Source organism: Lactuca saligna, chromosome 2, assembly GCF_052625555.1.
Source record: "Lactuca saligna cultivar CGN05327 chromosome 2, ASM5262555v1, whole genome shotgun sequence".
NCBI lineage: Eukaryota > Viridiplantae > Streptophyta > Magnoliopsida > Asterales > Asteraceae > Lactuca > Lactuca saligna.
In genome coordinates this window covers 85,255,113-85,278,522 of record NC_136418.1, presented here as the reverse complement: position 1 = coordinate 85,278,522, position 23,410 = coordinate 85,255,113, and positions in this window count along the sequence as shown.

The window sequence follows — 23,410 nt, the reverse complement described above, 5'->3', positions numbered from 1 at the left end:
GAATGCGTGACACTCTTTTTGCAGAAGATTTTGAGCTTTGATGCAAGATATGATGCGAAGATTGGAACTAAGTTTATCGCCGTAGATCATAAGAGTCTGGCCAGAGGGGAGATTGAGACGGATGGATTTTTCATAACAAAGGATATCAGCATGATTGGGACTCAACCAATCCATGCCAATGATAACATCAAAGCTCTTTATGGAAACTGGCATTAGGTTAATGGGAAAAGAATGATCGTTCAAGGTAAGGGTACAACCTATGAATACATAGTTAGCGTTTTCTTTCTCACCGTTAGCCATCTCGACAATAAATGTTTCGGTTAAGGGTTGAAGATTATGTTCAAGGTAAGGGTACAACCTATGAATACATAGCTAACAAAACTTCATTCAACACCAAAATCGAAAAGGATACTAGCATAAGAGTTGTCGAGAAGGAACATACCCGAGACAACGGTGCGGTCGGCAACTGCCTCCTCTCGTCCCATAGCTAGGACTATCCCGTTCTTACCAACTGTTGTTGCCTTGGGGCAGTTTCTCTTGAAATGCCCAACTTCACCACATCCGTAGCAGGCCTGTCCGACACCCGCTCCGGAAGATTGATTTGTTGATTGGGTTGATGTTTTGCAGTTTTTCGCAGTGTGGCCCTTTTTGCCACAGTTGTTGCAAAGCACCTCCCGACGTGGGCTGGAAGTGTGGTGATGATAGTTGCACTTGTTGCACATAGGGAGGGTACCAGCATACCTACTGGTAGCTGCTTGAGCTGTGGATCCGACGACAGAAACAACAGCAGTGGTAGTAGCAGCGTGGACTGCCACAGTTTGCTGCTTCTTCGAGGACTCCTGCGAAGACTGACTCTTCTTCTTCTTCCAAAATTTTCTTTTCTCACCACTCCTCTTTGTCGGTTCAGGAGTGGTGGCCGCTTCCTCAAGGTCATCACTATGGTCAATCGAAGTTTGCGCTAGGCATTTAGCGTTGTCGTAGGTGTTTGGCTTTGCATCCAAAACATTACCCTTCGTTGGCTGGGTCAACCCCTATATGAATCTCTCAATCTTTTTCCTTTCTGGGGTAACCATACCCGAATAGAGAAGTGCCAAGTCATCAAATCTGGAAGTGTAAGAGGCGATATCGGAACCATCGAGTTAGGGTAATGACACCACCAGTGCCATTGAAGGGTGTGGGTTTCACGCTCATAAAGTCCTTGTAGGAGGACTCCTTCTGATGTCCCTGACTACTTTCCTGGTTTTGAGGCTGAGTTCCACCTACTGGCCCGCCTGAACCACCAGGGTTCATTTGTGATATTGCGGTAGCCACAACAGCAATAACACCTGCTTGGAACATGGCGGGATCAAATGGAGAGGGAGGTGGTGGTGGAGGAGGAATGTTGTTCTTTGAGCTGGGTCTTTTCTTTTGTGGCATCTTAATCTGAAATAGCCAGGAAAGAGAGGATCATAAGTCCTCTGAATCGAATCAAGAGATATCTCATTATGATAGATATAGAGTTCTATTAAACGATAAATAGGAAAGAGTTATCAAAGCAGATAAACTATCGCTAAGGAGGGAGTGAGTAGCAACACTCGGAATGAATTTCTACAACATAATCGGCTTTGGCAAAAATACTCCCATAGTATTTTATGTTTCGCTGCAACGATGAATCATTGTTTGGATATTAGGTAAGTTTTAGGCATGCTGCACACCATAGTCACTCCCAAGCACATGTTGGCCGTGTCTCGAATGAATATAGTTGATCAGGCTATATTGACCCTAGACACGGCTACATAACTGCCCAGGTTTAACAGCCGCCCACAACACCCAATTACTTATGTTTTATCTACTCGAGGTTACGGTCTCTGACTTTTTGGTAGTCTTGTATACTTTTGAAAAATACTTATATTTTAAAGTATACTTTTAGTTTAGATCACTTCGGCCCCTTAGTGTTTATAGTCTTATACCATGTAAGGTTCGGTATACTTAGTTCAGTATAAACAACGGCTCTAATACCAATCTATCACACCCCGAAACTGAAGGCAGAAACGTTTTGGGGTGGAGAACGTTAAGTAAAGTATCACAACCAATGTACATAGTAAGCATAGTAAACACAACCATTACATTACATAGAAGTATTTACATTTGTTTGAAAGTAAAGTTACACATGATCATATATATATACATCCAAAATGAACAAAAAGTAAAGATGAGGCTGCAATTATGCTCCGTCTTCTCCAAAAGCTTTGCGGGATACCTGTCTAATGTTGACCTGAGAATACAAGAAGTTTTAGAAATATCAGCATAAAGCTGGTGAGTTCATAAGCGGCTTGTTTCTGTAAAAGAACAAGTTTCCTTTGGTTTCTGAAAAAGTTGTTATCCAAGAAAATCCCATATTTTCTTATAGGAAAAGTTTCATTATTTGTTTGTTACACAATTTGGTTAAGACAATTTAGTTATCCCAGGAAAAAACCTTATTTTCCTTAAAAGTTTGTGATTCGTTATCGATTCGGAATGTAGTGTACAAATATCTACGATACTTGTAATGTTATGATAAGTATTCTGAAAGCCTGGTTATCCTTGAAAAGTACATTAGTTTTAACACGTATATAAAACTAATAAGTAAATAGAAAAGTTTTCATAATCTAAATTGTGAGTTCCATAAACATACAATAGACTAGATAAGGCTCGTAACAGGGCTAGTACCTTTTTATGACTCTTGTCACCTGTGGACCTTTCAGTCCGACTATTGCTAGCAGCCAGGTGCAGGGTAGTCAATCTCTTATAGATCTATACACTCAAGTCACGTTCTCCCTCCAACAGATTCTGGTTACGGGGGTAGTCCTACACTCTCGTAACTAGGGGGAGTGTTACAAGGACGTGTCTCCAATCTTAAGATTAATGAATTAAAAGATAATAAAACGGGAAATTCTATTTTATTGGTCCTTCACTCTCGTATCTAGGGGAGTGTTATCAAGGACATGTCTAAAGTTCTAAATTTAATGTTATTAGTCCTTTACTCTCATATCTAGGGGGCATTATCAAGGATGTGGCTAAAGTTCTAAGTTTAATGTTATTAGTCCTTCACTCTCGCATCTAGGGGGAGTGTTATCAAGGACGTTTTTAAAGTTCTAAGGTTCATGCTTTTAACATTAATGATATGGAAAATCAAATGTGAAATATAAGATATTGTCACACCCCAAAACCAAGAACGACGGAAACGTTCTGGGGCGGAGGACGTCACGTATAATATCAACAACAATGTAAATTAGTAAACAAGCAACAACATCATCCATTGCATTAATAAAATAATTATTATACAATTGTATTCTGTCACATTTTGATAAACACTAAATCATAAATCAAAATGAAAGATAAGTCTTGAACAAGCTCCATCTTCCTTTCTCCTTGCATCGGTACCTGTCTATGATGACCTGAGGATACAAGTAATTTTGAAAGCGAGTATCAGCTTTGAAGCTGGTGAGATCATAAGTATTTAGTGTCTTAATTTGTATGTAAGAATTTGTAAGTCTATGTATTGTAAGAATTTGTAAGTCTATGTATTGTAAGAATTTGTAAGTGTAAGCATTGTAAGAATTTGTAAATGTATATGAATTGTATGAATTTGTAAATGTATATGAATTGTAAGTGTTTGAAAAACCCTAGAATCCCTATGATTCCTTCTAGTATATGAAGGTGTCTTCTACCAAGACCTAACTGTTCTGTGTGTGTGTCTCTTGTAAGAGTATGTGTTTTTCCAAAGTATAACTATCATTATCCAAAAATATAGTTTGTACATTTATGTTTAATTGAGGTTATCACTAAAAATATGTAATGGAAAAATTAACGTAGTACTTAAAATGTAGCTCTAAAAGGACTACTACTGTACTAACTACCTTCAACCGGATTTTAGGCTAAGGCATTATGTGATAAATTGCACCATACTATCGATTGTAACAACGACATATGAATGGTCGTAATAACGGAATGACGTCTGGCACCTGTAGAGCTGCAGGTCTGGCTGTAGCTAGCAGCAAGGTGTAGGATTGTCAATCCATCATAGATCTATACGCAAACTCAACGCTCCCCCTTTAAGAGACTCTGGCCGAAACTCAAGTCATGAGGTTTTAAGTCATGCTCCGATTTAAATCATAGTAATTAACGTATTCTCGTATATGTAATGTAATGTACTGTTCTAGCTGTAATGTAACGAACTGTTCTAGCAAGTATAGTAATGTAATGAACTGTTCTAGCAAGTATACTAATGTAATGAACTGTTCTAGTATAGATGTATATGTTCTCGTCCTAGTATAGTTGTATATGTAATGTACAATAATGTTCTAGAAAGTATTGACTCATGAATGAACTGACTCATTGTATGATATCGCGTTCTAGTAATGGTTCTAGTATTTCCCTGAACTACCCATATGGTAGCTTACTAGTAATCTAAGTGGTACGTATGGACGTGGATGTATACCCTTGTTACCCAAGGGAATAGGATGAACTGGAAGGACCTTTTATGACTTTATATGTACACATGATATATAACTAATATTTAAACGACCTTCGGATGAGTATCCGATATCCCACCAGACCACATCTCAAGCGCGAAAAGGAAATAGGGTGGATAGCCTTCCTAAGTCTTTTAAACATTTCTTATATAGCTATACATATAGAGGCATGCAATTTATAATATAAAAGCATAAATAAGTTTGGTAAAACATTTGAAACACAAATATTAGTTTAAGGAAAGATCGACTTGATGTCAATCTATAAAAATCATTTGAAGGAAACTGTTTGGTAAAACGGCTAATGAGTAGCCAAATCTTTTGAATGATGTATATTAATCACATGTGATTGATGTAATAAGTAATATAATCCTACTTACTAATCACATGTGATTGAAATAATAAGTAACATGATTCTACTTGTATCCCCTCCCCCCCCCCCATAAAACATTTAAAATAGTTTGAAACATTAGTTAAGGGGTATGAACTCACCTGCAGTAAGTGACTGGAATTGAACGGGCTGTTATCGTACGGAAGGATCGGACAAGTGCTTGGTGTCAAGTGAAGACTTAGACATACACAATGATCCTAATTACATATGAAGACATATGTATATAAATAATTAGAGATTTAATCATTAATTAAACAAGTATAAACATTTAACGCGAGGACAACACTTTTAGTCAAGTGCTAGGAGGCTAAAGGGTTGCAACAGAGGAGTGCAATGCCCCTAATGGAAGTTTAAGGTCAAAAGACCATATTCATTGGAGTTTACGGCCCAGGGGAGTAAGCTCCTGGCCGTAAACTCTCAACCAAGGCTTGGAATGGTACTTTGAATTACTACAACCTTAGTGGGAATTGTTTCAAGTGCCTATGCAAGTGTTTGGGCACAACATTGACTCCTTTGGGGAGTTTACGGCCCAAAGACCATTTTCCCTTGGAGTTTACGGCCGTAAACTCCCTTGGGAGGGTTCATATGGTTCTTTCAGGTCTCTATAACAACTAGGGACAATTCTAGGCTTTAATACTTGGCTTTATGAGGGTTTATGGCACTAAATGGAATCATTTTATGGAGTTTACGGCCATAGTACTCTTTAGGCCGTAAACTACCTCACACATGGGGTTCTTAGAATTTTAACTAGTCCAAAACTCATCTAGGTACTTTCCCTAAAAGTCTCTTGGCCTAAGGAAGTGTTTAGGTTGTCCTTTGACCCCTTAATAGGAGTTTACGGCCCAAGAAATACTCTTGGCCGTAAACTCTTCAACACTTGAGCTTTTCATGAGATTTCTAGGTCCTAAACACATTAAGGTATTTGCCTAAAATAGAGTCCAAGCCTTAGGAAGTGTTTGAAGGGATTTTAGCACTTAATCTTGGAGTTTACGGCCTAAGGAGCTTCTTGGCCGTAAACTCCCTTCTATAATTTATTCCTAATTGTTTTGGTGGCATAAATCATGAGTTTAAGGCTTCTAGGTTGTTGTTCTAAGGCTAAAGGAACATTAGGCACTCATTTGTGCCCTTTACTTGGAGTTTACGGCCCAAGAGATGTTCCTTGGCCGTAAACTCCTCAAACTACATGTTGTTGATTTGTTTCTAGCCTCTAATGCTCATACATAAAGTCCTTAGCTATATGCCTAACACTGAAATGGGACTAGATGGCCTTTAGGCTTGATTTTGCAGTTTACTCCCCAAGAACGTTCTTGGGCGGTAAACTCCCGGATCTTGTACTTTGGACATGTAAATAATGTTATTAAGCATATAAAAAGTATTAAAACACATCTAAGAAAGTAGAATCACATTCTGGGATGAAAACCCGAAGATCCGTGAGAGAGAAATTGGCTTTTCTCTAATTGGAATTCGACTAATGAACCAATTTGGTTCAGAATTCTATTTATAGTCCTGAGATTTTTGGCAGAAAATATTTCTATTCTCGGAATGCATTCTAATGACCTAGAGTAATGGAATTACAGTGTTGCACAAAATCCTAGTGCATCCACTCTCCTAATGACTCCTTAGGTGTAAAACCCTAAAAACTGTCAACTTATTCCATAAGTCTGAATTTTCACTGAACTGCTCTACTTCTATTGGATTGAAATTGTTTGATTTAGAATGGAAATTTCGGGTTGTCACAGATATAGCATTTTATAATGAGTTTCAAAAATAGTTTGACAATTTACTCTACAAGTTAAACGGTTGCTTATTACGGTGTCCAATGTTAAAAGCATACGAAATATGAAACATTTCAAATGAAATAATAAGTTTGAGTACAAGATTTCCTTGTACTTTTGCTTGTATTCCCCTCTGAAAACATTGAAAAAGATGGAAAAAGGTGTAGGGGTATGAACTCACCAAACGAGGAATGTGCCAGTTAAGATACTAAGTGTTAGTTCAGGGCTTGAACACACGCAAGGTTCGTATGTAATATGAAGAGATACATAATTGTATCTAATTAGGCTTTGAACTACTAATTAATTGAGATAATACACTCCGAGTCGCGGACACACTTTATTTCAAGTGTTACGAGTGATCTGGGTTGCATCTAAGGAAGTGTAAGGCTTAGATATGGATTTTTCTCTTCAAGAGTAAACTCCTAAGGGAGTTTTCGGCCATAATCTCCTAAGGAGGTGGTTTCTCTCATGTTTAAGGTCCCTCACACAATGGTGGTTGGTCCTAGACATTATTCCAAGGCTTAGGAGTTTAAGGGACATTTTAACACCTTAAAAGGTGTTTACGGCCTTAGAAGGGGTGTTTACGGTCCAAGCATTCTCTTGGGCCGTAAACTCATGTTTACTCCCCATACGATAAGTTTTTGGTGTTCTAAGTACATTCATGTAAGCCCTTAAGTCATAACTAAGCTCCATAAGTAGTTTGGAAGGGTTTTGGGGATCCAAAACCCCATTTAAGGTTTTTTGCGGTTTTGGGATTGTTCCTGGACCATAAACACATGTTTTTGGTCCTTTTGAATGATTTAACCACGAATTAGAAAGCTAAACATGTTAAACTATAAGCTAGGATTGATCACTTACCAAATTGGAGCTTGAAAGGGGTGGTTTTGGATCAAAGTTTGGGTTTATAGACAGAGAGTAGTGAGAGAGAGTGAAAAAGCTTCAAATGAGGTCCTCTCAACTTTATATATGGTTTGAGTTTGAGACCCAGTGAAAATCTACCCGATACTGACGTTAAACGGGGTTTATGGTCGTACCCGATTTAGTTGTCGTAACCCGACATGGTCGAAACTAAAAATTTTCCAAATAAAAATTGGGGTGTTTTCACGTGGTTTTATTTCGTTCTGAAACTTAAAATAAAAACATTAATTTATTTGCCTAACCCAAAAGTTAACGGAATTTTTTTTTAAAATAATTTTTCCTAACGGAAATGGGTTACAGCGACATAATAAATTACGGGTTGTCACATAAAGAGCATCAACAACGGACCATGGAAACATTACGATTAGAGAAGCTTTACTCGAAGTTCTCTAAATACGAGCTTTAGACTAGAAGATTCGAATTCCTAAGAGACATTATTAGTAATGTGGGAATTCTTGAGGACCCTTCCAAAGATCAAAACCATTGAGAATTTTTCAGCGCTAAAGATGCTTACGGAATTCGCCAAATTCTAGGTCTCGCTGACCTACCGTCGTACGTTCATTCGGAACTCCTCACGAACTACAGGACCTCTTACGACTTTGACCCAGAAGGGAGTGACCCTTGACTGGGAAGAGAAGCAAGAAAAAGAAACCTTGGAATTCCAATTGAGAGACCAAATCCTTTTGGAAGTCTCACCCTGGGAAGGCTTGATACGCTTCGGAAAGCGTGGAGAGCTAAATCAAAGAGAATTTGGACCTCCAAAATTCTTACCTGAAACGACCCTGTAACTCATAAACCCAACCTACACCACAAACTCAGTAACGTACATTTCACCCTTCACGTCTCGAACTTGAAACATATTTTATCCGACAGGACTCTCGATATCCCACTCGACAAGATCGAGATCGAGGAGAGCCTCGCCTTCGTGGAAGAACCGTAGTAATCATGGACCGAGGAGTCAGGAGAACAAGGCAAAACCGCCTCCCATTAGTGAAGGTTCGTTGGGATACCAACTGAGGACCTGAATTCACCTAGGAGTGCGAGAATCAATCGATTAGGAAGTATCCCCACCTCCATACTCGATTTTTCATGACTACTCCTCACCTAAATTCTAATTTCGGGACGAAATTCCCTCTAACAGGGGGATGATGTGACAGCCCGAAATTTTCTATTTTGTACAACCCTTCACTTCAATAGATGTCAAAGTAGTTTCTGCTAATTTTCAAGGTTTTTGGAATAAGTTTGAGTATATTAGGATTAGCACTTTAGGAGATATCAGGAGAGAGGATGCCCTAGTGTTTAGTGTACATCATTAAAGTTCCAAAAACTCCACGAGTTAGGAGTTTACAGCCCAAATGGCATTTAAACCGTAAACTCCATGGAGTATATATATGGCACTTAGCCATTTTTACTTCTTTCCTTCCATTTCAAGCTAGAGAAAACCCGATTTCTCTCCCAATGATCTTCAAGCTTTCTTCCCAATTGTAAGTACTTCTATCCTAGAGTGTATTAAAGCTTGTTACACATCCATATATCAAGGAAATCACCCAAGAAACACAAGAATAAGGTGTTTACAACCCAAGATCTTCTTAGGCCGTAAACCCTAAAATGGGTGCCAATATGTGCCCTAGCTCCTTTCTTATGCTTAGAACCTAGCATAGATTCTTTCCTTAATGAATTTAGCACTTGAAAGACACCAAAAGTCCCCATGAGCATGATTTTATGGTTTTTGAATCTCCCAAAACCATAAACACCCCCAAAGGGTGTTTTGATGGCCCTAACACCTTAGTAAGCATTGGATATTAGCATAGAGCCTTACACCATTGAGCTAAGGACTTCAAAACTTGAAATGGTACTTCTTACAATGAGTTTACGACCGTAAACTTGTGGGGAAGTGGTCCCCAGACCGTAAACGCCATACAAGGCCATTCTTGGACCTTAAACTCACCCAACCTCTTTTTTAAGCCTTGAAACACTTAGCCACTTATGTTATGATAGTTTTAAACCTCATTTGGTGACCTAATTGTGAGTTTACGGTCAGGAGTAAACTCCCTTGGACCGTAAACTCCAACAAACATGGTCCATTGACCATAAACTCCCGTATAAGGCCTTGCACTTCTTTGTTGCAACCCAATGGCCTCCTAACACTTTGACCAAAGTGTTTTCCTCTCATTAGGATGTTTATACATGTTTAATTAGTGTTATAATCACTAATTGTATATATATATATACATATATCTTTATGTCTTCATATGTTATTACGATCATTGTGTGTGTCTAAGTCTTCACTTGACACCAAGCACTTGTCTGACACTTCCATCCGATCTGCTCACTGTAGGTGAGTTCATACCCATTAATTAACCTTTTAAATGTTTTTAAATGTTTGTAAATGCTTTATGGGGGGAATACAAGTTCAATCATGTTTACTTTTTATATCAATCACACGTGATTAATAACTAGCATGCAAATGGATTTACTATACGTTAATTGTTTTACCAAAAAGATTTCCTCAAATGAATTTCTTAAGCGTTTTTACATGTTTAAAACTCCTTATCGAGCTGTCTTACATAGTGTAAGTTTCCTTTCAAACTTTGTTACAAATGTTTTTTCAAACAAAGGTTTTCCTTATACTTAAACTCTCTTATCAAACAAAATTCTTTCAAATCGTTTTATAAACTGACATCATGTTATCGTTTCTTAGTATTAAACTTTTCAAAGGTTTTACAAAAATTCTTGTATGATTTTATATTGTAAAATGCATTCCTAGACATGTATAGTTATATAAATAATGTTTAAAGGACTTAAGACGACTAGCTCGCTTTATTTCCTTTTCCTCGTTGGGATGTGGCCTTAGGGCATCGGTTGCTCGTCCGAATGTCATCTAAATATTAGTTATATATCATGTATACATATATAGGTATAAAGGTTGCATTAGTTAGTTCAGTACCTTTGGGTAGCAAAGGTATACTTCCGTATATACTCGTACATTACTAGTAACTAAAATAGGAATATTTAGGAGATACTACTTACAATTCTATGTACAAGGAATCACACAAAAGTAAGTTCATTCATGACTCTATACTAATACATTTCATAAAAAAATGAAGAGATACGTTTACATAGATACACTTACATGAATACGTTTACATAGATACGCTTACATGAATACGTTTACATAGATACACTTACATGAATACGTTTACATAGATATGCTTACATGAATACATGTACATAGATACACTTACATAAAAACGTTTAATAGATACTATTACATAGAATCTGTTACAAATGTTTCGGGACTTACCATTCCACACCCAAGGTTGTTAGCTACAGTAGGGAAAATGCTCGTCGACGGGTATCTACGGTTGTACTATTCTGCGAGTTTCCACGCCGTGAAATATCCTAGTTCAAAAGGATACAATTTTACTTATTATATTATTTTCTTCTTACCTTTACTTTGTGACACATTCACATGAACGACGAGGTAGGATATATTTGATATACATAGACTATTTTCCTTATTACCATTATATTGTTACTCATACGCATAAACGATGAGGTAGACTATGGTTTTATAATAATAGTAAAACAGGGAAAAACCATAACATTTACAGTGATGCCTACTTTCAAAACAGCCGGGTCTTGGTAGAAGTCTACTTTCAAAACAGTCGAGTCTTGGTAGAAGAATACTTCCAAAACAGTCGAGTCTTGGTAGAAGACTACTTTTATACTAGTAGGAAATATGGGATTTTCTAGGGTTTTCAAACATTTACAAGTCTTTCCTTTACAATTTTTACAAATCAAAGACACATAAATACTTATGAATTCACCAGCTTTATTGCCGATACTTGTTTTCAAAATAACTTGTATTCTCAGGTCACCAATAGACAGGTACGATGACCAGGTTTTCTGAAGACGGAGCAGTCAAGACTCGTCTTTTATTTTGAACATTCATTATGTTGTTTATGATATGAAAGAACACACATGTATCTGTAGGGTTTCAAAGCACTCCATGGATGATGGCAATGGGCCCCTTTGATGAATTCTAGGTTAAAAGCCCAAGACTTGTCTTTTCCCTATAAATAGTCATGTATTATTCACAATTAGGGTTAAGAGTGTGAGGCAAAATGTAGCCGCCACGTGAGGTTTCTTATGTAGTGTTAGATTCTTTAGTCTATACTTTAAGTGTAATTTATTCCTCATATTTCAATAAATCGAGTGATCATTCGACATAATCTTCATTATTGTGTTTGTTCTTATTTTCCGCATCTTGTTCATCAAATCTCAATTAGGGTTTTAATCTCAACTAGTGGTATCAGAGCGGGTCTTTGAAGATCTATTGATTTTTGAAGTATCGGTTCTTGATTTGATGATTTTCTGCACAGGTTATTGAAGATTTTGGTGTTTTGGCGGTTTGGAATCAAGATTTTTGTTCTATCTACTGTTCATGGAGGCTTATATATTTATTTACTCTTCATCTGCTATTCATCGGGGTAGTTCTCTTTTAATCCGAATTGTTTTTATGTTCCTATTTATGATTGGATCTGTTTGTCAATTCAGTCCAATATCAATATCGATTCTATTGTCTTGATCTAGCCCAAATATTTGGTCTTTCGCTATTCATAATCAACTTTTTTGTCCAACAAGTATCATGGTTTCCGGTTGCATCTCTTCTGCCGGGTTTAGTTTATCATGTTCGATTCTTCCTTGGTTGTCAAAACTAACAATCGACGATTGTCTGCTTCTATTGTTTGTCGATGGTTGTATTACAATCCATTTTTGTTGGTTTTAAACCCCAGATCGTATTTATCATCGTTTTCCATATGGTTGATTTGAAGTCATTTTTTTTAAATCGATAATTTATGATGATTCCTGTATGAAATCGATCTTTGGAAATTAGATTGAGTGATTCTTGAATACAATCATTGAAGTTTCATGATGAACACATGTCATTCGGTTGAACTGGATTGTATTTTTATTTGGAGAGTCAAACCAGAAAAAGTCAAAATTGGGATTACGATCTTAATCGGATTCGTGATCGGAAGTGTAATGCGATGGAATGAAATCGAAATTGGAACTTATCGGAATGATTTGAGCATATAACTCACTTTTACTGGTCAACCTTGGAAAGCAAAATCAATCTGAATTATCTTACCTACGAATGGTCTAGGAATCGGGACTGGTATTCTGGGTTGCAGTTATCTCCTAATGAAAGTCAAAATTAAGACCGGTTTCTGACTCGACTCTTTGTTGTTGGTATATTTGGTGCTTGTAATGCTCGCTTTCAGGGTCACACTGATTTGCATCGACATTGATTTGGGGCTTGACAACCTGCGAACGATTGGAATCTGGGCTCGCTCTCGTTTTCTCCCACGAATTTTCTGAGTTTGGAATATTTAGGTTCGTGGTTGATATTGATTAGCATTGGAGTTGTGGTCGATTGATTTGCATCGAAAGGATTTGGAATTGATTTATGGCCTTGATCGAACTTGAGTTCGGTTGGTAGCTCTTGGAACGAACCTCGATCTTGGGTTCGCGTGTTTATGCTGGGACTGAAATAGGAGATGAACCGAAAGCGAACCTGTGATTCGGCTTGGCTAAGGTTTCGCTCCTTATTCTAATCGTGATGCTCGGTTTTGCTTTTGTATCAATGAAACTGGGTTCGGTTGTTAATGGTTGGAGCGAACGAAGGATGAACCGAAAGTGAAAGGAGTTTCGCCTGATGAAGCTTGATATGGAAATAAGAAACGAAAGGAACCGAACCTTCGGTTGGGTTCGCTTCAGGTGAATAATTCACGATCTTGGAATGAAATTAGATTCGGTCGCATCAGGGTGCACGGAATGAATGATTGATCAGCATTGTTGTTTGGATTCGGAGTTCGTGTTTTCGTTACCTGTTGTGAGGATTCGTTCGTTCATCATGGTGTAAATGGGTAAATGGGGAAGATGACTTCAAGTTACATATTTGGTCCCTGTATCTTCAGCAACATGAAAGGTTTGGTGCAATTTCGAATTTATTTCAATCTAACGGGGAAAATGATGCAGAATTACCTTTTCAGTCCTGGATCTTTCAGCAAAGTGACAGTTTCAGCCCATTTTTTCGAAAAGTTTGCAAATTTGAGGGCCGATGAATAGTTTTGAATTCTTTAACGCACATATTTTTTTGTGAACAGAAAATTATGGATTCCATCAAGTCTTGGCGGTTCGGAAAGTCGTTTTTCGTGATAACGTCAAATTTTCACGATTTTTTTTCGGATTTTATACTTCATTGTGTATATCTTTTTGTCGCGGGGGAGCATAGTTAGTTTTTATCCATTCAAGATCATTCTCATGACCATAAGAAGGCTTTATAATCATGTTTTCGATTATAAATCGGGGGAGAATTTGGTATGGCCATTCGAAATTGGATTTGTGACTTTTCAAAGTTGAAGATTTTTGATAAAGCTTGTGGGAGAATTATGAAGGTAGCTTTTACAACAGAAGTTCTTCATCGAGCTCTACTAAAGTTTTTACAGAGAAGTATCCTTTACAGCGGAAGTTTTTCATCGAGCTCTGCTAAGGACTTGTTATATCTCCGACTTCTTGTATTTTCTCGATCAAGTGGCGTTACGAATCTTAAAGTTTGGGTTGTTACATGATATTTTTTGATGGCTTATATCATTAGCTTATTTGAAGATCGTTGTGACTTGGAGGGGGAGCTCTTCAAAGACAAGAAGTGATTCAGTTTCTTTGTTCTGAAATGGGTTTTTATGGCGGGTTTGGTTTTCATGAAGATTCTTTGGGATTACATTCGAAAATGAAGTTTAAAGACATTACTTCAGTGCTTGATTTATATATCCTAGAGCTCGTGTTTGAAGACTATTGAAGAATCAAGATTCGTGGATTGCTTCATATATTCCTCGTTGCAGATCTTTTTATTTGCTAGATGCTTGTTTTGGAAGTTAAAGCATTGTCATCCATTCCATACTTTGAGGGGGAGATTGTAGGGTTTCAAAGCACTCCATGGATGATGGCAATGGGCCCCTTTGATGAATTCTAGGTTAAAAGCCCAAGACTTGTCTTTTCCCTATAAATAGTTATGTATTATTCACAATTAGGGTTAAGAGTGTGAGGCAAAATGTAGTCGCCACGTGAGGTTTCTTATGTAGTGTTAGATTCTTTAGTCTATACTTTAAGTGTAATTTATTCCTCATATTTCAATAAATCGAGTGATCATTCGACATAATCTTCATTATTGTGTTTGTTCTTATTTTCCGCATCTTGTTCATCAAATCTCAATTAGGGTTTTAATCTCAACAGTATCAAAATTATACTATTAATGCAATGGATGATGTTGTTGCTTGTTTACTACTATTGTTGTGATACATTACATGACGTCCTCAGCCCCAGAACGTTTTCGCCGTTCTCGGTTTTGGGGTGTGACAGAGGTTGCCGCACACCCTCAATCGATAACCACCTATTTCGTCTCATCCCCCTCAACGTTTATCTGACGATTGGTCAGTCACCACTAGTATCACCACTAACATGCCTCCTGAAACCATAGCCTCACCGTCATCGTTTTTTGTTTCCCAAGTTCATATTAACTATTTTTTTGGATAATAGAGTCTTCTGTGTCTTTTTCTACGTTTTTTTGTTAGACGTGTAGGTAATAATGATTTTCCGTTATAGAAAAGGAATCAATGGTTTTTATTTTATTTGAGTGTTTCCCTCTGCTTTCAATCCCTTTTAAGTTCACAGAACCTTTACAATTGATACCAGCGCATTTTTGGGTTTTATTCACTCTTCTCTATCTCTCCCTCTATTTTTAATCAGTTCATTTTCTCACTAATTTTATCTTGGTTTGATTGCAGGTTTAATGAAGATCCCGAATAGCCATTATCTTCAACACGACGATCTCCTCCATCAGCAACCAACATCGACACAAACCACAATTAGATCTGACCATCATCACCACCACACTATTTCTCAGGTTTAGACCTCCATTACTTCAGTTTTCCCTCTATCTATTTTTCGTCTGTTTATAAAATCAATCATACATGTGCATATCTTATTAGGGCTTAAAATTTTAACGACGTGAAAATTTAAAAAAAAAAATTCATTTTTAAAATGCATACTCTTCATAACACTTTGTATAACAATCTAATTTGTTCAATTTTCAAAAACATAACTTCATATTTGAATAATTAATAATTTAGGATCCTCAGAACATAACTCTTCCGCTGGTGTGTACAATCAAGCCGGTGCCGTCCCACAAACCTGAAAACCTGAAACACATAACACAGAACACTGTAAGCACGGAGCTTAGTGAGTTCCCCAAAATACCACATACAACAAATTAGCCACTCGAGGCTATAAATATGTATGACCCTCTAGTCAATTTTTCTCAGTGGGACCCTCTAGTCCCATAATTTTGGTGGAGCCACCGGTCCTAACTCTCTGGACCTTCCGATCCTAACTAGGTGTACTTGTCGGTCCTAACTCTGTAAACTCTGAATCATACATAGCATAAATCACATTGAAATAATGCATTGTATCAAATTGTATAAATAGCATACAATATACTCAGTCACATAACTCTAATTACCACTATAGGTAAAGTGTAGTGAGAAGACTCACCTCAGATGATGAACAGCTCCTACAGAGACTACTGCTACGCACCGGTCTCTATCTCCGTGCCAAACCTACAATTATCTCAATTAGGAACTAAGTCCAACCTATCACTTATTAGGTCTAAAGATAGACCACCTACCAGCCCATCAATGCCCTAAACCCATCGGGCCCACCAAAGCCCAATAATAAATGGGCCTCACACGACCCAATTCCCAAACAAAAAGGCAAGCCCAACCCAAGGGCCCAAAGCACATATATACACTTCTTTGGTCCAAGACTCTATTGTATGAAGCCCAAAATCTAGGGCCAACACTCAAGGCCCAACAGAATACATAATCCAAAAGCCCATAGAAGGAGTTACGCGGGGCGTACCCCCTTGGTATGCTTAGCCTACCTAAATGCACATGGCGCTTATCGGGGACCTCAACCCACTATGATGCACGTTCTGAGACTTACACCCAACGTAAGTCCCAGACTCATGCTTTCTATATATTTGGACTGAATAGATTAAGTCAACAATTCATATCTCAGATCTGGAGATTCCTCAGGCTCCTAAACCATAAAGTCGAAACCTTTAGGCCTTTGCATGGCTGAAAAGGTTATAAATCACTCCAACCTTTTATCCTATTTTCTCATTAGGAACAAAACTCTTGCATGACTCCATAACCACGACCATGTTTGGATTTTTATAGATCCACAATACATCATAAGCTAAAATGGGTCAGATCAAGGCTGAGGGAGACCATTTACACCAAAAAGTCTCCATCTTGGGACAAAACCCTAGAAAATGGACAATGAAACACATAAACAAAATAAAGAGGAAAAGTTCTAAGATTTTTACCTCCAAGTGAAGCTCCTCCCTCTTTAGAACTCAGATCCAAGCTTGAACTCCAAATCCTAGCCTCCACAAGCACCTCCTCTTCTTCTTCACTAACACACAAAGGCACTGTCTAGCTCAAAACACTCACACACAAGCTTTAGAACGAAGGTAATTCTCTCTTAGGATTTTTTCTATATGAATGGTGGCTGAGGATAAGGCCATAGCATTCGTTATGTAGTGAACAAGTCTCATTTAGGGATTGAGTTTGGGTCCACTATGCCCAGCGTAGTTTAAGGTACGCCCAGCGTACCGTGTGTATTCCGCATCCAACTTAAGCGCATTTGTACGCGCAGTGTACCCTTCAGTACGCCCAGCGTACTCATTTTCCATAACTTTTATTTAAGGTCTAAACTTGACAACTTGAAGAAGAAGAAGAAGGGTTAAATAGATATACCCAAATTCCCGGATGTTACAATTCTCCCCCACTTGAGTTAGACTTCGACCTCAAAATCGCTCCTTACAACACAGATCCAACCCAACGAACCGAGAAGCACCACCGAAGGTCCTCAAACCAAACGACAATAACTTCCAAATATACTCGATCCCGCCAATGACTCCTGACCGGAAAGGACAACCCCAATTGCCACTACGGTACTCAATCTAAATCTTCAAAACTTGAAACTCTTGCGGTCTACCTCCTTGGCATACGACCCTCGAAACATCACCATGTTAATCGTCCACCGACTAACAGACTCTAAGAACACTCTACAAACTCTGATTCCCTAATCGATCCCGATCGCAACCTCAAAAGGACCAGCAAGGTCATAATCTCCTCATTTTCTCTAGGGCTTACTAGAAATATCCTCTGACCTCTATAAACCCAATAGATGAACCTCAGGTTCACCCATTCCATAACCAGAAGGTCTCACTGATTTTCCCCCTTTATAGTAACTATCTCTACTGTTAGTGACACCCAAGTCATGCAGTTTGCTTTCCACAAGCGAACCTTACAACCCTATTGAAGATTGGCTCACCCCTAAACTCTGTTGTTTACTGCTCATTAGTTTCGCACATCTCGTGGTACCTCCAAAATTGAGGCACTGACCTAAACAGGTTAAAGACATCGGATGAAAAAAAATAACCCTCAAATGGATACCTCCTACGATTCTAGAATCTCGTCTCTTCAATCCGATGCTCCATCAGGTCCAAACTCAACACGATTGTTTGGTCCAACTGAGGGTTGGAACCACTCGTCCCAATGAAGCACTCAACTCATAACTAATTCCCTGCCACCCATGCGTACCTCACTTAAAATATAATAATTGCCGATCATTGAGGAGACCTCGGTCTCGCCCCTGGTTCGACCACCAGGCTCCCCAAAAACTCATATATTAGGGCCACCCCAAGCCTAAAACTCTTCTGCGTCATGCTCTGATCAAAGGGGTAATTTATTGTAGCAACCTCTCATTCACTAGTGATTACTACGGCTCCCCGTAAAATCACAACAACCTTCCTCTGACTAATTAGTACTATAGCTCCCCATAGCATCACAACTCCTTCTCTCTGACTAGTGAGTACTACGACTCCAAGTAGCATCACAGCTCCTTCTCTCTGACTAGTGAGTACTACAACTCCAAGTAGCATCACAACTCCCTCTCTCTGACTAGTGAGTACTACGGTTCCCCGTAGCATTACTACACCCTTTCTCTGACTAGTGAGTACTACGACTCCCCATAACATCACAACTCCCTATCTCTGACTAGTGAGTACTACGACTCCCCGTAGTATCACTACACCATCTCTCTGACTAGTGAGTAACATGGCCCCCTGTAGCATCACAACACCCTCTATCATAACCCCACAATCTCATAATCATGTCAACACCACACTACATCCACTAACTCATGCTCCGCGGACTAACATAGATAGGTACACACACTTGTCCCTATTTATCCATCACATATTTTGACAGCAACCACCATGACAACACATCCTACCCTGTTGGAAACCACATTCCTCGAAATCCCTCTCGATGACAATACCCGAAGGGCCCCCACTGGAACCACAAGTACTTGATACTCCATTTTCCGTCTCAACTCAAGACCCAAATAACTCTGAATTCAGGGCATTATACTCGTATACCTCTGAACACCATCACAGAACATCACGATGTCCTGCCTCAACCACCGATCTCCAACTTATGGCATCATACACAGATACCTCAAAGCACTCTCTCAGAATCTCCTAACTATCCTTCCTTCCCACAATGCGCAACTTCGGAATATTCCCACCATCAGTTGAAACATGGAGGAATCAAAAATGACTCGGAACATGTTGTCAAAAATCTGAAACTCCCTCCTATAATGTTCAAAACTCAAGCAAGCATACTCGTAACGGCCCAAAATGAGTTGCCAAACAACTTATGCCCTTCCCGAACAGCATCACAACCTAAACATTTAATCAGAATTCTTTCATCGCCAAACTAACCCTACGGGCCAACCACCTTGAAGAATTTCCTATCCATCACAAGGTCTCCGATCAATGGATCCGCACCACAGGTCTCGATATCCAAATCTCCAACCGATCTCGAACAGATCTCTGATCCTCTCAACAAAATACCCAGTTCTCCCGCACTCTTGGTTCGAACCAATTAACGCACCAACAATCTATCTCCCACGTTGTTCCCACCAGTAACAGCGCACCTACTCTTGGAAGGTGCTACACAACGTTCGATGATTCCCCCCGACAGTGATCAAGAAACTCCAAAAACCCTGAATCTCATATGAAATCCTCAGAACTTCCAATCGTGACTAACTCTTAGTCATTTAGAATCACACACCATTCGATCATCGTACCTCCCAACTGTCCAGTACTAACCCTGACTCTTAGTATGGAAATAATGAACTATCATTCTCCTTGTCCTCAACTCCTCAATCAATGCTCCATCACATCACTTATCACAAGAGCATCTTCCTGAAGTCGATTTTCTATCAAGCTCACATCCGCCATAGTTGCTGTCAGCAAAGTCATAAAGGTCAAATTCTGGATTTTTCAGATACCAAAGACCTAGTTTTGGGAAACCTTTGAGGTACTGAAACATCCGTTTAACAACAAGTAAATGAGAGAGTTTAGGATTAGCCTGGTACGGAGCACATTGACAGACCGCAAACATTATGTCTGGGCGACTGGAAGTCAGATACATGAGTGATCTGATCATTGATCGATAATGCATCTGATCTACGGATTCACCTTCAATATCAGGGGTCAGTACAGGTTTTTCCGCCATGGGTGTAATAGCAGGATTCGCGTCTCGGAACCCGAACTTCTCCAGCACATCATCCACATACTTTTCTTGGTGAATAAGGATTCCGGTTAAAGACTGTTGGACCTGAAGCCCCAAAAACGTGGTCATTTCCCCAAGCGAACTCATCTCGAACCGCTTTTTCATCACTGCTTCGAACTCTTTGCAAAGTTGTTGGCTTGTCGACACGAAAATAATGTCGTCCACATATATTTGAACAAGAATTTGATCTGGACCGATATGTTTGATAAATAAGTTTTGATCAATGGTGCCTCGGGTATAGCCGTGGTTGAGCAAATGCAGAGTTAGGGTAGCATACCAAGCTCTAGGAGCTTGAGGCAACCCATACACAGCTTTGTCTAACTTGTAAACAGGGTTGGGAAGTTTTGAGTTAACGAAACCGGGTGGTTGGTCAATGTAAATCTCCTCCTTGACCTTGTCGTACAAGAAAGCCGTCTTTACATCCATTTGGTATACGGTGAAATTCATATAGGAAGCATATGCAAGGAAGATACGAATGGCTTCCAAGTGAGCGACCGGAGCATAAACGTCCGTATAATCAAGACCCTCAACTTGCCGAAACCCGCGAACCACTAATCTCGCCTTGTTACACACAATTACACCTGAGTCGTCTTGTTTATTCCGAAAGACCCATCAGGTGTCAAGAGATTTCTTTCCTTTTGGCAGCTCCACCAACTTCCAAACCCCGAGCATCTCAAATTGATTAAGTTCATCCTGTATGGTGTCAACCCAGCTGGGCTCATTCAGAGCCATTTCGACATTTTTTGGCTCAATCTGATAAATAAAACAAGAATAGAGACACGTATTAACATCTCCACTCTGACTTCGCGTTTGAACACCATCGCCCGGCTGGCCAATGACGTTCTCTATTGGATGGTCGTGTTAAATGCATGCAGGGATCTCATAGCTGATATCATTGACAGAGACTGGAAGAGTATAAATGTTAACCGCTCCATCATTTGTTGTGTGATCCATAGTAGATGAAAAAGGTTCGTTTGGAGGATCTGCTACAAACTCCTCAGCAATGCTTTTTGGAAAGAGAAGTTCCATAATATTTGAAGTTACAGCGGAAGTCTCGTGGTTCATGAACTCTCTTTCCACCGAAGTTAGAGGAGTAGCAGCATCATCAGGAGAAGTGTCACACCCCCGAACCAGGCGGCGGAAACGTTCGGGGGCTGTCGTGACTCAATTGAATACCATAACATTGAATATATATGAAACGTAACAACATTCGTCACCATGCATTAACATAGTACAACCACTAAAGTTTACATGAAGTACATTGTTTAAACATTACATTCCCAAAAATAAATTGTTCGATTCGTTAATAAGTAAACTGCAAGCCATCACTGAGTACATTTTCCTTTAATTCACTGGTTCCCTGAGAATACAAGTATTTTGAAAAATGTCAACATATGAAATGTTGGTGAGTTCATAAGCGGTATTTGAGAAGCAATGTTTTGTATCATTCTGAAAACTACCAGAAAATCCGATATTTTCTGAGAAGAGCTTTTGAAAACATTTGTGAAGATCCATAAGTATGCTTTTTTGTTTCTATGGTTGTCAAGAAAATGTTCATCAAAATTGTGTATGTTTTGAAAACTGAATGTATTGAAAACCCGATGTTTTCCTAATTCCTTGAATTCCATGAAGTTTAAATGAAACCATTGCAACGCATGAAGTTATCAATCCCAGGCGACGTCGGATTATTTTTGAGCATGATTAACTGCTATAAACATGCATTACACAAACGACCAGTTTATAACTATACTAACGATCCCGTAGGCGTCGTCCGTACTAATCACGTTATCCGACCGCCCTGACTACGTGTAATCCCACATCCGAAGAGAAAGAGGACACGAAGACCCCGATGACTCCATTAACCGGTTGGGGATAAAAAAATGTACGAGGGGTCCCTGACCCGCCTCGCATGAAATACCGACTTTACTGGCAATACCAAAGGACCCTTGGGGACCGATAGCATACACGCCATTGAAAGTCCTTTTACGCTATGTTAGATCGGTAAGACCCAACACCGCGTAAGGTAGAAGTCTTCGGGCTTTAAGATCAGGTCATTGGGCTAGCTAGGCCCAACAAACAAGATTTTACACTTTTGGGGCCCAAAGATAGTGCGTAGACGTCTGTGCACTCTCATGTGTATATTGAATTCCCAAATGTTACTTGTAAAATTTACGGTTTGGTCCTTAAATCATTTTTCTTGACATTTTAACACCAAAAATTATTGAAATTAATATTTTTTAGCATATTTTTCATAGAAAACAGTTTAAGTCCCTGAAAATGCAGTTTTCTCGGTTATAACCCCTCTTTTTCGCAGTTTTGACAATTTTGGCCCAAATTGTAAAATTTTTGCAACTTTGGTCCTTTTTAAATTTAAAAAGCATTTTAAACCTTTGAAAAGTACTTGGGACACTAGTTGTCACACCCCCGAACCAGACGGCGGAAACGTCCGGGGGCTGTCGTGACTCAATTGAATACCATAACATTGAATATATATGAATCATAACAACATTCGTCACCATGCATTAATATAATACAACCAGTAGCGTTTACATGAAATACATTGTTTAAATATTACATTCTCAAAAGAATTTGTTCGATACTAATTAAGCAACAGCGAAACGTCATAGAGTACGATTCATCCTTCACTTAATCTGTTACCTGAGAATACAAGTATTTTGAAAAACGTCAACATATGAAATGTTGGTGAGTTCATAAGTAGTGTTTAAAACCGAATGTTTGTATTGTTTGAAAAATCACCAGAAAATCCGATATTTTCTGAAAAGAAAAGTTTTTAAAAGGTTTGTGAAGATCCATAGGTATGCTTTGTTTGTTTCTATACTTGTAAAGAAAACGTTCATTGAAGTTGTATGCTTTTCAAATTTGTGTGTATTGAAAACCCTAGGAAAACCCGATGTTCTCCTAGTTCCTTGAATTACGTGATGTTACATTGAAACCATTGCATAGCGTAGAGTGTCAGTCAAGGCGACGTTGGAAGGTTCTCGAGCAGGATTATTTACTACAACCCGCGTTACACAAACGCCCAGTTTATAGTTATACTAACGA